This window comes from Dipodomys spectabilis, unplaced genomic scaffold (genome assembly GCF_019054845.1).
Source record: "Dipodomys spectabilis isolate Male_0828 unplaced genomic scaffold, ASM1905484v1 ptg000153l, whole genome shotgun sequence".
Lineage (NCBI taxonomy): Eukaryota > Metazoa > Chordata > Mammalia > Rodentia > Heteromyidae > Dipodomys > Dipodomys spectabilis.
Genome location: NW_024870830.1, coordinates 214,814 through 227,848, shown reverse-complemented (window position 1 = coordinate 227,848; position 13,035 = coordinate 214,814). Strand labels below are relative to the sequence as shown.

Here is a 13,035-nt window from a genome sequence, read left to right as displayed (position 1 = left end):
CAACCAATCATAGGCCTGTAACCATGTTAAAACTCCCCCCCCCCTTAAACCAACCATGGGCCAGTAAAATTTCCCGCATGGCAAAGTGATTGTTGGTGTATATGGTGAACTTTAAATGGACCAATCATGGGATGCTTTGTGTTATGCGTTAATCTTGTGGTTTTTGCCTTTAAATTAGCCTGTAATCTCTGCTCGGGGCTCCCTGTCTGCTCGGGACAGACAGTCCGTTTGCGCAAACGTCAAATAAACTCCTCTTGCTTATTGCATCTCCCGGCCTGGAGTCTGAGTTTTCTGGGGCGCCCTCCCGTTGACGAAAGTATCCTAGGGGACTAGGGTCTTTCAATACCTATATCCCAATTTAAACGATTTGTTTTTCCCCTTCCCCTCCACAAATTATACCGACATCAAATACAGAGAAAGCAGGAGTTATACTGTGGGGGAGGGACATACAGAGCAACAAAGAAATAACCTTATAAATGTGTTAGAAACGATCGCATGAAAAAAACATTTGAATACATATCTTCGTGTTCATTTCCCTAACATTTTCAAAAGTAAATAATAGTAGTTGTATAATATAGAAAAAAATCAAAAACCATGTTTAATATGATACAAAGGAAAATTATGTTTCTTTTTAAATGTAGCAAATGAGAACATATATAAAGCATAAAGTTTCAAAATGACGTGCTGAAAGTAAGGGAAAAAGGAAAAATTTAAAAATTCATGTAAATATTAAATACAAGCTGACATGACCAAAATATAATGTGATCAGAAACTTATCTCTCAGTTATCTATCACTTGCAATTACTTACAAATAATTGTCCCTCCAGTTTCAGCAGCAACCATGGAAATTTAGACATAACCTCTCTATGCAGCCTATACTGTGTAAGGGTCTTCCTGTTTTAGCCTCTTGAATTAGATCTGCAGGCATTGCCCTCATTTTAATATATGAGGTTTCCTTTAAAAGTTAAAATTAATATTAAAATAATGGATTGTCTGTAAAGCATGACTAAACATCAGAGATCCACCAGAGATCCTCTGAGGGATACAATCAAAATATTAGAAAAGCATCTACCACTCAAGGTAGGTAACAGAAAGAAGATTTAGCATTTTTTGGATGTGCTGGGGATGAACGCAGGGCCTCATGCTTGCTAGGCACGTATAAAATTCAGTGACATTAATTATATCCACAACATTACCTCTATTTGTGAACTATCTTGTTGATACTGATGGAATCCACACAATCATTGAGTAATAATCACCCCAATGACCTGCCCCAGAAATTTTAATCTTCCATTTTCTCTTATAAAATGGTTTAGTCAATGTTTCACATAAATAGTAGATTATTTTTTATGTACATCCGTGACAGATATATATTAATTGCAGCATTTTTGTGGATGTCATAATCCATTAATGCTTACCTCATATTTTGTAAACCTGTATATCTGATAGACAATCCAGGTAATTCCAGCTTTTGACTATTGTGAACTTTGCTGTTATTATTGGCATATGAGCTATTAATTTTTTCTTTTCAGTTCTTTTGGTTATGCAATGAGCAATGGAATTGCTGGGTATGTGGTAATGCTATGTTATGTTAGAAGAATGTGTCATATTGTACCATAATTGCTATATCACTTTTCATCAGCACAGAAATGTACAAAAGGTCAATAAAAATGTATTTCAAATGTATTTCAAACCTTCCACAGATGTGCCCTAAAAAATCTTTTTTTTTTTTTCGCTTTTTACTTGCTTTTATTTAGGCCATGCAGGCCTGGAGCTATGTAGCCTTGTCCAGACCTGAAGTGAGAACAATTCCAAATGCCACTGACTTAGCCTCCAAAAACATTTAATCTAGTAGCCATTTTCTCTAGAGATAAAATTTAGTGATTATATGCATTTTTACTCTTCTAAAATAAGGTTTTGAATTTTAAAATGACTTTTATAAATGTAACGCCTCTGTGTACCTTCTTTTTATTAAGAAGAAAAATTATATTTATAAGAAATATAAAAGGACAAAAAAGCTTCTCAGCAGGAAACTACATTACAATCACAGTCTGATTCTGACCCAAGCACATAAAATACAATACAAAAAATAATACAATAAGAGCTCATCTAAAGTAAAATGAAGAGTAAGGCCGGGCGCAGAGGTCAAGTGGTAGAGCACTAGGTTGCCCAGCACCAGCCTCTGAATCAAAACTGCAGTATTGCCAAGGGATAAAATAAAGTATTGAAAGTTAAGGAAACATGCAGATAAAATATAATGGACAACAAAGAGGGACACACCTGTAATCACAACACTTGGGAGACTAAGCAGTAGAACTATGAAATTAAGACCAGACTTGGCTACATAATGAGACTGCATCTTAAATAAGATAGAATAAAATAAATCAAACAAAAATTTTAATGACTAGGGTGTAGTTTAAGTGTAATTAAAGTAGTTTGTATGCACAAAAATTTCATGCTTTGATAACTACAACTTTCAGTTTACACTGCAGTACAAGGTGCTCAGTGGCTGGAATCCCTCCTGAGGAAATCTATGGCAATTGATGCACTTGTATTCTTGGCTGGACTGAGGGTTTTGCTAGGCAAACAGTGTTTTGATCTCAATTCGTGGATCCCACTTACAATTCTTTTTTTTAGTACACCATCTACAAATCTCTCCCATCTCAATAACAGGGCCTTCTGGCTTTCAAGTGAAGTTATCTTTGATATCTCTTAGGGTTCTCCTCCCTTTTGTCTGGAACTGCTCTGTTCCTGGGCCCACATTCAGCAGCTTATTCTGAGAAGAGTTGTAACTATATGCTAGCCATCTCTATCCATTGCCATCTCCACCTCAAATTAGTCTTTGTTATCAGTATGAGTCTAGACAGAGGATAGAGCCATTCTGGGCTGGCTTTAAACCATGATCCTCAGACCTCAGCCTCTTGAATAGCTAGGATCACAGGAGTGAGCGACTGGCACCCGGCCATCATTTCTTTCTTCCAGGAAAATTTAGGGGGGTGGAATTGCACAGCAGCACATACATTTGATAGCAACTGCCCCAGGGTGAACCAGATGCTCAGATAAAACCACAGACTTTGATATTGCCTTTGGTATCCAACAGGATTTTGTTGAAATTAAGGTCTCAGTGTGTGATTCTCTTCTGGTGTGGGTAGTGAACAGCAATTACAATTTGTGTGAAGAGCCTCTTGGTTTCATCCTCTTATAGGTTGCAGGATTTTGAGATCCACCCCAGAAGGTATCCCCTACTGGCCAGTTCCATTGATGAGATACATATACTCTTCCTTCTCCATCACCTGGTACAACCTGATGGTGTGTTTGTGTCATACCTTCTTAAAAATGTCCAATTCATTCTTTAACTGATGACTGGAGGACTCTCGCTGTAATGCCATGGTTGCAGGACCTCCCCCCCGTCCCCCAAGAAGACCACCAAGAGTCAGACTCTACAGCTGTTTTATTTAAACGGGCTGCAGCTTGGGCCTCATCCTACACTCTGACACAGCGGAGCCTAGGAGGAGAGCCCAGAGCTAAGGATTTGCAGGTCTTATAAAGGCACACAATCAACCAAGTGTTTGGATTACCACCACGTGTTGCTTTGCTAGACAGAAACAAGCAACAAGTGGTCACAGTTTCAAACTTTAGCCTTTCAACCCCCCTCCCCCCCCCGCAATTGATTTATGGTCCTGAGCCACAATCTTGTGGCTCTGGCCCAAAACTAAACTTCAACAGCTCTTGATCTTGAACGAGTATACCAATAACAATCAGTCCATTTATCTTTTCTTGAGGCGTATGCGGAGTGGTTGGGTAGGATGCTTGGAGACTTCCCATGTTTCCTGATGGTCATCCAGGGCAAAGGGGTCAGCTGGTCTGGCATGGGAGCAGTGGATCCAAGCAGCAACGCCGTCCACCTTAAGGGCAGTGGGTATAGCCAGTAGCACCATGTAAGGTCCCTTCAATCGTGTTTCCTGAGATCGCAAATTGTGCCTTCGAACAAACACCCAGTCCCCTGGTTTAAACAAATGTGGGATAGGAATAGAAGCAGAATCATATAATGCTCTAAGTTGGAGCCACATACTCTTATGCACCAGCTGTAAATAGTCAAGCTTACACAGAAATTCAGTATCATCCAAATCAGCAAGCAATTAAGGACAAGCCGATAGGGTGAATTTCTTATTCTAAACAAGGCAAAAGGAAGGAGCGATACCCAGTCTACACCAGTCTCCAAGGCCAATTTAGTTAAGGTCTCTTATAGAATCTGATTTATACCTGCCCTGAACTCTGGGGTCTATAAGCACAGTGCAATTTCCAATCCGTCCCCAATGCCAGAGCTATTCGCTGACTTACTTTTGAGACAAAGGCCGGTCCATTTTCTGACCCATTGGGGGATGGGAAGCCATACCTGGGTAGAATTTCTTCCAGGATCTTCTTAGCCACGACATTTGTGGTCTCATGCTTTGTTGGGTAGGCTTCAACCCATACTGAAAAGGTTTCTACAAAAACTAGCAAATTTTTATATCCAAATTTTCCAGTTTTAATTTCTGTGAAGTCTATTTCCCAATACACACCTGGCCTATCTCCATAGAAGTGATCTCCTTTTGTAACCGGCTGATTGGGGGCATTGGTGAGCTGACAGGCTTTACAATTTTTAACAATGTCCTCAAGAGCTGATTCCCTTGCCTAATTTTTACTTCTGAGTGTCAGAGCAAGTCTTGCATTCTTCAGGTTCCCATGTGAGAGACCCGATGGATTCTCTTAAGAATCCCCTTGCCCAATCTTTGTGGCAAGGTAAGTTTCCCCTCACCAGTTTTCCACCAGTCTTTGTTTCCTTCTCTGCCAGGGGGTTTATAGGCCTTGGGAATTTTCTTTATCCACTCCAAGACTTCTTGGGAGTACTGAGGCTCAGGAGGCAAAGCTCGTGGCCATGGGTCTACTACAGTCAGTACTTATGCTCTGGGCTGGAGGGCCGCCTCCTTAGCTGCCTGATCAGCCAAGTTATTTCCTTTGGTTATTGAATCAGTTCCCTTTTGATAGCCAGGGCAGTGCATAATGGCAATATTTGCTGTTTCCCATAAGGCCTGGATGAGGCTTAAAATTTCTTGTTTGTTTTTAATAGTCTTTCCCTCAGCTGTCAGCATCCCCCTCTCTTGGTAAATGGCTCCATGGACATGCACGGTGGCAAAAGCATACCGACTGTCTATGTAAATGTTTAGTCTCTTCCCTTTTCCCATATGTAGGGCTTTTGTTAGTGCCACTAGCTCTGCTCTTTGTGCAGATGTTCTCTGGTGGAGGGCTTCTACCCACACTATCACAGTGTCCATGGTGACTGCTGGGCCCGTGTACATTTTTCCATCTCGAATGAAACTGCTGCCATCTGTGAACCAGGTATGCTCAGCTTGAGATAGTGGTGAGTCCAACAAATCTGGCCTCTTTTCCTTGGTCTGGTTTCCCTTTTCATGCTCCATTTTACGTTCTCTGTCCTTCCTTTCCTGTCTTTGCTCCTCTGTCTCTCTTATTGTAAACCTTTCCTGCCGTTGCTACTAGATCCCTAATTATAGACTTTTCACCAAGGATGTCTAGAGCCTGCAACTTTATGTCTGGTGCAGCTTGATTTATATAGGCAAACATAATCATCTGAGTCGACTCCTGGGTCTCAAGATCATATGGAGTATATTGACAAAAAGCTTCCAAGAGCCGCTCAAGATATGCTGCTGGACTTTCACTTACTCACTGTCTTACATCATAAACCTTGGCCATATTAGTAGGTCGGCAAACCGCCGCCTTGAGACCTGCCAACAAAGCCTGGCGGTACATGAGGAGACGCTCCCTACCTTCAACTGTCTTGTATTCCCATGTTGGTCGGATCTCAGGAAAATAGGCAGCGATCAGGGCAGGATCCGTGATGGGCACTCCTGTGGGGCCACGGATATGTTTGTGGGCCGCCTCTCAGTTATGGTCTCTCTCTTCCATGGTAAAAAGAACTTGTAAAAGCTGACTGCAATCATCCCAAGTGGGCTAATGAGTAAAGAGAATAGTTTCAAGCAAATGAATTAAATCCTGGGGTTTCTCAGAAAAGGGGGCGTTTTGTATGCACCAATTGTATAGAGCACTGGTAGAAAATGGGCACTATTGGGTTGCTGTTGACCATCCACATCCACAGTACCTATGTCACGTAGGGATAAAAACAGCTGCATTAGATGGGGGGTTGATCCCACTGCGGGGTTGAGTGACTGGCCCCTCAGAAACTTGAAAGGCAGGTGCCAAGTGTTCTATAGCTCCCTCCTCCTCTTGATCATTCTCAGGTTCTGCAAAAGGAACCTGGGAAGGGGAGTATGGGGGAGGAAACATTTCTTCTTCCAAGTTATCTCCCTGAAAAACCAGGGGTACACTTTCTTTTCATCTTTCTTAGTTTCTTTTTGTAAGTCTAGGGAGCTAGATGGAGTGTTGCCCATGGTTTACAGTCCTGTCAGTCATACAGTCCATAAAACAATAAACAGTACAAACAAAACACATGCAGGCCTGACAATTACAAAAAAAATGCTTACAAAGTGGAGATCTCCCAAATTGGTCCACTGGCTCCTGTCATGGTGGCTTCCATATCCATGCCCCACAGCAGAAGGAGCAGACCCACAGTGGGCGAGTTGGGCCTCGGTTAGAAGGCTCTCTTAGTCAGTTCCAGCCCAATACCAAACCAACCCTTGCCCCACAATTCACACGGCGGGGTTCCAAGGACCCCCCCCACCGCCTCACACAGCAGGGTTCCAAGGACCCCTGCCCCACACAGCGGGATTCCAAGTACCCCTGCCCCAGATGGCAGGGTTCCAAGGACCCCCCCTCCACATGGTGGGTTTCCAAGAACCCCAGCTGCACACAGCAGTGTTATCCCCTCCCCACAAGAGGATATGGGACATCTCCCAGTTCCTCCAGTGTTGTCGTGCAAGTGGGTCCACTTTGACAACCCTTTACGAATTGGAGGGGCCATCCTCACAAGGGAAAATGAAAGTGAAACAGACAAACGAGAGGACAAGACAAATGAACAATGACAGCGCTGTTTTACCTTTGGAGTCTGAGGTCTCTGGGGTCTTTGGGGGGTATCCCAGACCAGCACCCACTAATATGTTATGCCATGGTTGCAGGAACCCCCCCCCCGCAAAAAGACCACCGAAAGTCAGACTCTACAGTTGTTTTATTTAAACGTGCTACAGCTTGGGCCTCGTCCTACACTTCGGTACAACGGAGCCTAGAAGGAGAGCCCTGAGCTAAGGATTTGCAGGTCTTATAAAGGCACACAATCCACCAGGTCTTTGGATTACCACCACGTGTTGCTTTGCTAGACAGAAACAAGCAACAAGTGGTCACTGCCTCAAACTTTATCCTTTCATCCCTTCAGGAGTATTTTAACTGCCACTTCCATGTGTGTGAGGTGTGGATAGCCAGCTTCACTTGTCCATTGGTACCGTGGTCAATGAGCTCTTTCATCTGGTATTGATTGATGATCTCTTCATTCAAGGATATGGAGGATGATTCTTTGTATTCTTCCATCCTTCTGCTATGATGGCAAGTAGCAAGTCTACCTAAAATTAACTAAATAAAATAATGGAAACACAGAAAAAATATAAAGAAATACCAAAACCCAACGACAACTCATACCCCCCCCAAAATCAGAAAAATCATGAATTTTGCTTTGAGTCAGTCCAGCATGTCACCAATCAAGAGTTCCTAGAGGTGTTAACTGACATAGGTTGGAGCACAGTGGCTTCCTATATAGACTGCCTGACCTCTCAAATCGGAGCTATCACAGCCCATCATAGTGACATCATAGAAGAAATGGACCAATCAGAGTCTGGGCCAGTGAAGTCAGAGAAAAAGTGGACCAATAATAGCTTGCCAGCATTGATACTCTAGCCCATAAGCTTCAAAGACTGTTGCTAAGGACTCCATGTGGGCTTGAGGTTGCTCTGGTCATTGTTATGCTATTCCTGAAACTACTAGGACAGTGGTCAAAGTCCTCTGATCTTGTAGAGGACTCCTGAATCTCATAAATTGCTTCTGTGGAGACACTGGCCAATAGCCTCCATGCTTGATGGCCACCTTATCCTATATTTGTTCCAGCAATGACATGGCAAGAAGACCTCCGTCCTTCTCAAGGACAGCTCTCCTACAATCTGCTTCTGAGGGGACAAGGCCCAGGCTGTCTTTGAGCCACAATCATCACAATTCACCTTCCTGAGTAGTTAAGGTTATATGCCTGAGCCATCGTTAGTTACTTAGCTCATCTCTCACATTTGGGGGAAGTATATATATTTGTTAGAAAGGTTGGTATTAGATATGTCCTTTTAACACCTTAAATGTGTTGCCCTTGCTGTCTAATATTTAATCTAGTGTCTGATTAGAAATTTGTCATAATATGATTGAAGATCCCTTGTTTGGTTTATTTTTAATTTCAATTTAATTTTATTGTAAAGGTAATGTACAGAGGGGTTACAGTTACATAAATCAATACATTTCTTATGGAAGGAACATTGTTATCTCTTCCATCGATTTTTTTTGTATGCTCAAAAAAAGAACTACTGATGCTTTTGCTGTTGCTATTGATCAATGGGTACTTTTGCTTTCTTTGTTCATGCATTTTTATAAGAAAATTTATATGCAGAAGGTTTACAGTTACTTAAGTCATCTAGAGTACACTTCATTTAATTTTCTAAATTTCAAATTTTGAACTTAAATATTTTCTTCTGTTTCTTTAGGGTAATTCTTTTTTCAGAGCTGTAGGACTAGTTAATATAATTTTGCATGATTTTTACACATGTAAATTATTCAGACACATATATTTTGTTTTTAAAATATTTATAATGTGAATATTTAAAAATTATTTTTTGAATTTTTTTCCTGAGGTAATCACAAGTCATATATATGTCTAGTTACTTTAAAAAATACTCTTACTACTTGGCACAAGGGGCTCCCACCTCTACTCGTAACTACTGAGGAGGCTTAAGAATAGAACCAGGCCGAAAGTTTAGTGGACCTCCTTCTCAATCTATAGCTGGGTGCACTGGATCATTTCTACCACACTGCACTATCTACAGGCTAAGATTGGAAGGACTGCGGAATCCAGGCCAGCCAAGGTAGGAAGCTAGACAAGTTGGTCTGCAACTCTGATGCCATTGATGATGGGAAGGCTAAAATGACAGATCAGGTGCATGTTCTTGTGGAAAGGGAACCCCTATCCTAAAATTAACCACTGATATGACGCCTGCCTAGCAAGAGCAATAACTCAAGTCGAAATCCCCACAGTTTCCCACAACCAAAATAAGTATGTACATTAACATACAAAAACTTAGTAGAATCTGTTCTTTGCTCTAATATCAGCTTTATCTGATTATCATATGATGTCACAGAATAGGTTCTTTATTAAACTTAAGATATATTTTAAAAGACCTAGAAAATTCTTTCTCACTTATTAAGTGCAAATGTATGGCAAATTGTCTCATTTCTTACATATTTGACTATCACTATAAATTCAGCTTATGATTATTATGAATAGTAACATATTCTGATTAATTACTTTACTTTGTAACAGTTTTTAAACTTTTTGCTTCTCTACTGAAGTTTAATTATTAAACCAACGTCAACTACTGGGGAAATACATGGACACCTCATTCCGACTGGTACTCAAAGTCTCTGGTTAGGCAATTCTGATGAAGACAAGGAAGAAGATGAAAAAGTGAGGAATGGTATCATTTGTAAGAAATAAATGGAGAAGGATCCAAGCAAATTTCTTCTTTGGGCTGCTGAAATTAATCGGCTTTCTACAGTGTGGCGAAAACTTTCGAAAAAGGCCACTCGTGTGAATACTAGGGATGACGATGAGTATAGCGCTCTTCATCAGGAAACTTACAGTTGACACTGAGACATTGTCCATGAGTTGGTGGCTCGAGGCAGATATTCATGCAATAACTGTGAATGGCTGGACACACCTGCACAGTGCTTATACGTGGAATAATACCAGTGTGGCTTCTTTCTTACTTCATCATGATGCAGATACCAATGTCTAAACGAAAGGCCTCTTGACCTCCTTGCATCTTGCTGCTGGGAATAGAAACAGCAAAGATATGTTTGATCTCCTTCTTTTGAACCATTATTTTAAACCAGGTCTGAAGAACAACTTGGAAGAAACTACATTTGATACTGCCAAAAGATAATTATGTATGACTACCTCTTTGAAGTTGTGAAAGGCTGTACAAATTGTTCTCTTATGTCTTAATGATTTGGTTAAGTTACTTAAATTTCAAAAATGCGAGTCCATCCTTTGTCTCTGTACAAAATATTTTCACAATACAAAGCAACAGCAATATCTTACTTTAAAAATTCATGGATTCCATGGTATTCTTCCAAATAAATTGCCTGACTTTGATGTCAAAATATATTCAAGAGTTGTTTGTATACATCTATAATGATTTTTGTAGAGCTTGTGATTTTTTAAATCAGAAATAATTTTATCATATCTGTTGAAATGAGTAGTACAGAACCTGAATATATTTCCAGTGCTTGTCTGAAGAAAGTATATTTTAACATATTCTGTATTCTGTTTGTAAAATGTCCATAATCTATTTCATTCTCTCCTAGATATAATACTTTGAATACTACATTGTTATATATTATATAAATTCATTAATAAATGTGTCCTTACAGATTGCATTCCATATAAAAACTGTTTAAGATTCTTTTTTCTCCTAGGTCCTTATAGTATTTTATTTCTTTGGGATAAAATTAAAATGTTATCTAATTTAAAAAGTTTTGTAAAGGTTATGCTATGAAAAGACCTTTCTAAGGTGAAGATTTAATACACTGATATCAAACTAACTTTTAATTTTATGAATCACATATGTTGTTACACTTGTATTTTTGTAATCAACTATTTAATAACTGTAATTTCTAGCAACTGAAGAATGAAAAATATGAAATAATTCGCATATTTTCATATCATCCTTTTCCAAGTGGCATGTTAATCTCTGTATTGTTATAATTTATGTATACGTGCTGCTGAAGCATGTAGTATCCTGTAAATTTAAGTAGTTAATGATGCAATCTCTATACAGGCATATATCCTTGGTTGTCTATTTGTAACAAGGAAACCTTATTGTTACTAACAATGCTATTGATCTTATTTCTCTGAAATTCTGTGTATAGTGGAAAAAACATATTGTTCGGTAGATTGCTCACACTTGTATTTTTTTGCCAATGACTATTTTAAGTCTTTTTCATTTTAAATTTGATCATACTTTGAAGCCTTTATAGCTAGGCTCAAAGAGATGGCTTTTCAAGTACTTATTTATCAACTGAGTTAGCTTTGTGGAGCTAATGGATTCAAAGTAAGCCTTGCTGAAGAGCTACTTCTAAACTTTTGCAGCTTAAAATTTCCCAAATTAGGTCTTACTGGCACAAATGACTAATGACCCTTTACCCTTCTACCATGTAGTAACAGACCAAACAGAATATCTTACCCTGACAGCAAAGATTATCTTACTGGAACAAAACTAATCTTAGTTACAAGGGATCATAGAGAAATAAACAGTTCTGACTAGAAAGTATTTTATCAAAATGTAATTGTTTATTATACCTACCATTTCAAAAATAGCTAAAGCCAAGAAGGTGAAAAAAATTGTTTTTATGCATGATTACCTAATGTCCTGACCTGTCTATCATCCAACCAGGCAGGAACATAAACTACTGAATTTCTATCAACAATTATTTCCATAGATCCAGGAGAAGTCCATATTTTTCTCCTTGATATTAGGCCTTAAATTGGTAATGTTTTAATCACAGTGTTTCCTCTTGCCTCTAGGCTGTAAATCTACAAATGGTAAAGCTTTAGGTCTAATTCTACCAAACTCTGAGGTAGAGATAATGGAATAATACTGTAAAACAGAGTTGCCTTTGATACCCTAACCACAACAGAACAATGAAAAACATTTCCTTATATTACATATAGTTACATATTTTGTATTTATATGTGCTAATTTTATGTTTCACACAATGAAACTTACTAGAATTAATCGATAATTTGACAAATAAATTGATATTTATTGCAATAAATAGATTGGTATATAAATAATTAGATTTAGAATATATATTAGAATATAAGAAGTATCAATGCAATGTCTTCGGTATAAACTTGTGATACCTTCTAAGTGTTCTTAGTCTACTGAATTCACATGGTAAAAAAAATGTTGTTTTCCTCTAATCTGCAAGGAATTTTACTCTGCTGCTCTGTATATTGTTTTAACTCGCTGGACCCAGAATGGTTTTCTCCATATTTCTGATCATACCCAAATTTTGCTGATATGATATCCAAAAGGTATTATTATTCTACAGGACCCACGCGTCCTAGGATCCCAGGTCCCAGTTATCTGCATCATCAGATAACAAGGGCAAGTCTTCTCACCTAGGCCCATGCAACATGCCAACAGAAAGTAATTGAAGACTCATCTTAACTTCTCATTTCCTATAATAATTTAAGGCCCCAATTACACAGGGTTTAGCAGTAAGCAATTGTGAAATGCAAGGCAACTTAAAATGAAAGATGAGATCACAAAATCTGAGAGAAAATACTGTAATTCACACTTTCAATTACAGATGACCAGCCCATACGAGTGAACAAGATCACAAATGTCACAAGAATATCTTTAATACCCCTCTCCTAATGATTAATGAAAGATTTCAGTCCAGTATAAGTAGGCCAAAAAATAGTTCCTGGAAGGATAAGATCCATAATTTGTCTACCAAGGCTCAGAAAACTTGAATTAGAAGTCAAATAGAATTCAGAAAAACATTAATTGAGAAGATCCTTAGTGCTTCAAAACACTGGTACTTCAGTAAAACTTGGTTATGTAGTATAAAAAGGTTGTCATTCTCAAATCAATGGTAACCTATATTTAATCTCCTGAAAATATATTCCTTTTAAAATAATGTTTTTAGGGGGTCCGTGCGTGGGGCCTGATCTCTTGGCCTAGGCGCTGTCCCTCAGCTCTTCAGCTTAAG

General features: G+C 39.0%; 1 pseudogene; it reads right to left on the bottom strand.

Annotated features, from left to right (window-relative positions):
- Positions 1-10,946: 10,946 nt before the first annotated feature.
- LOC122118483 lies at positions 10,947-11,046 on the bottom strand (annotated as a pseudogene).
- Positions 11,047-13,035: the final 1,989 nt, after the last annotated feature.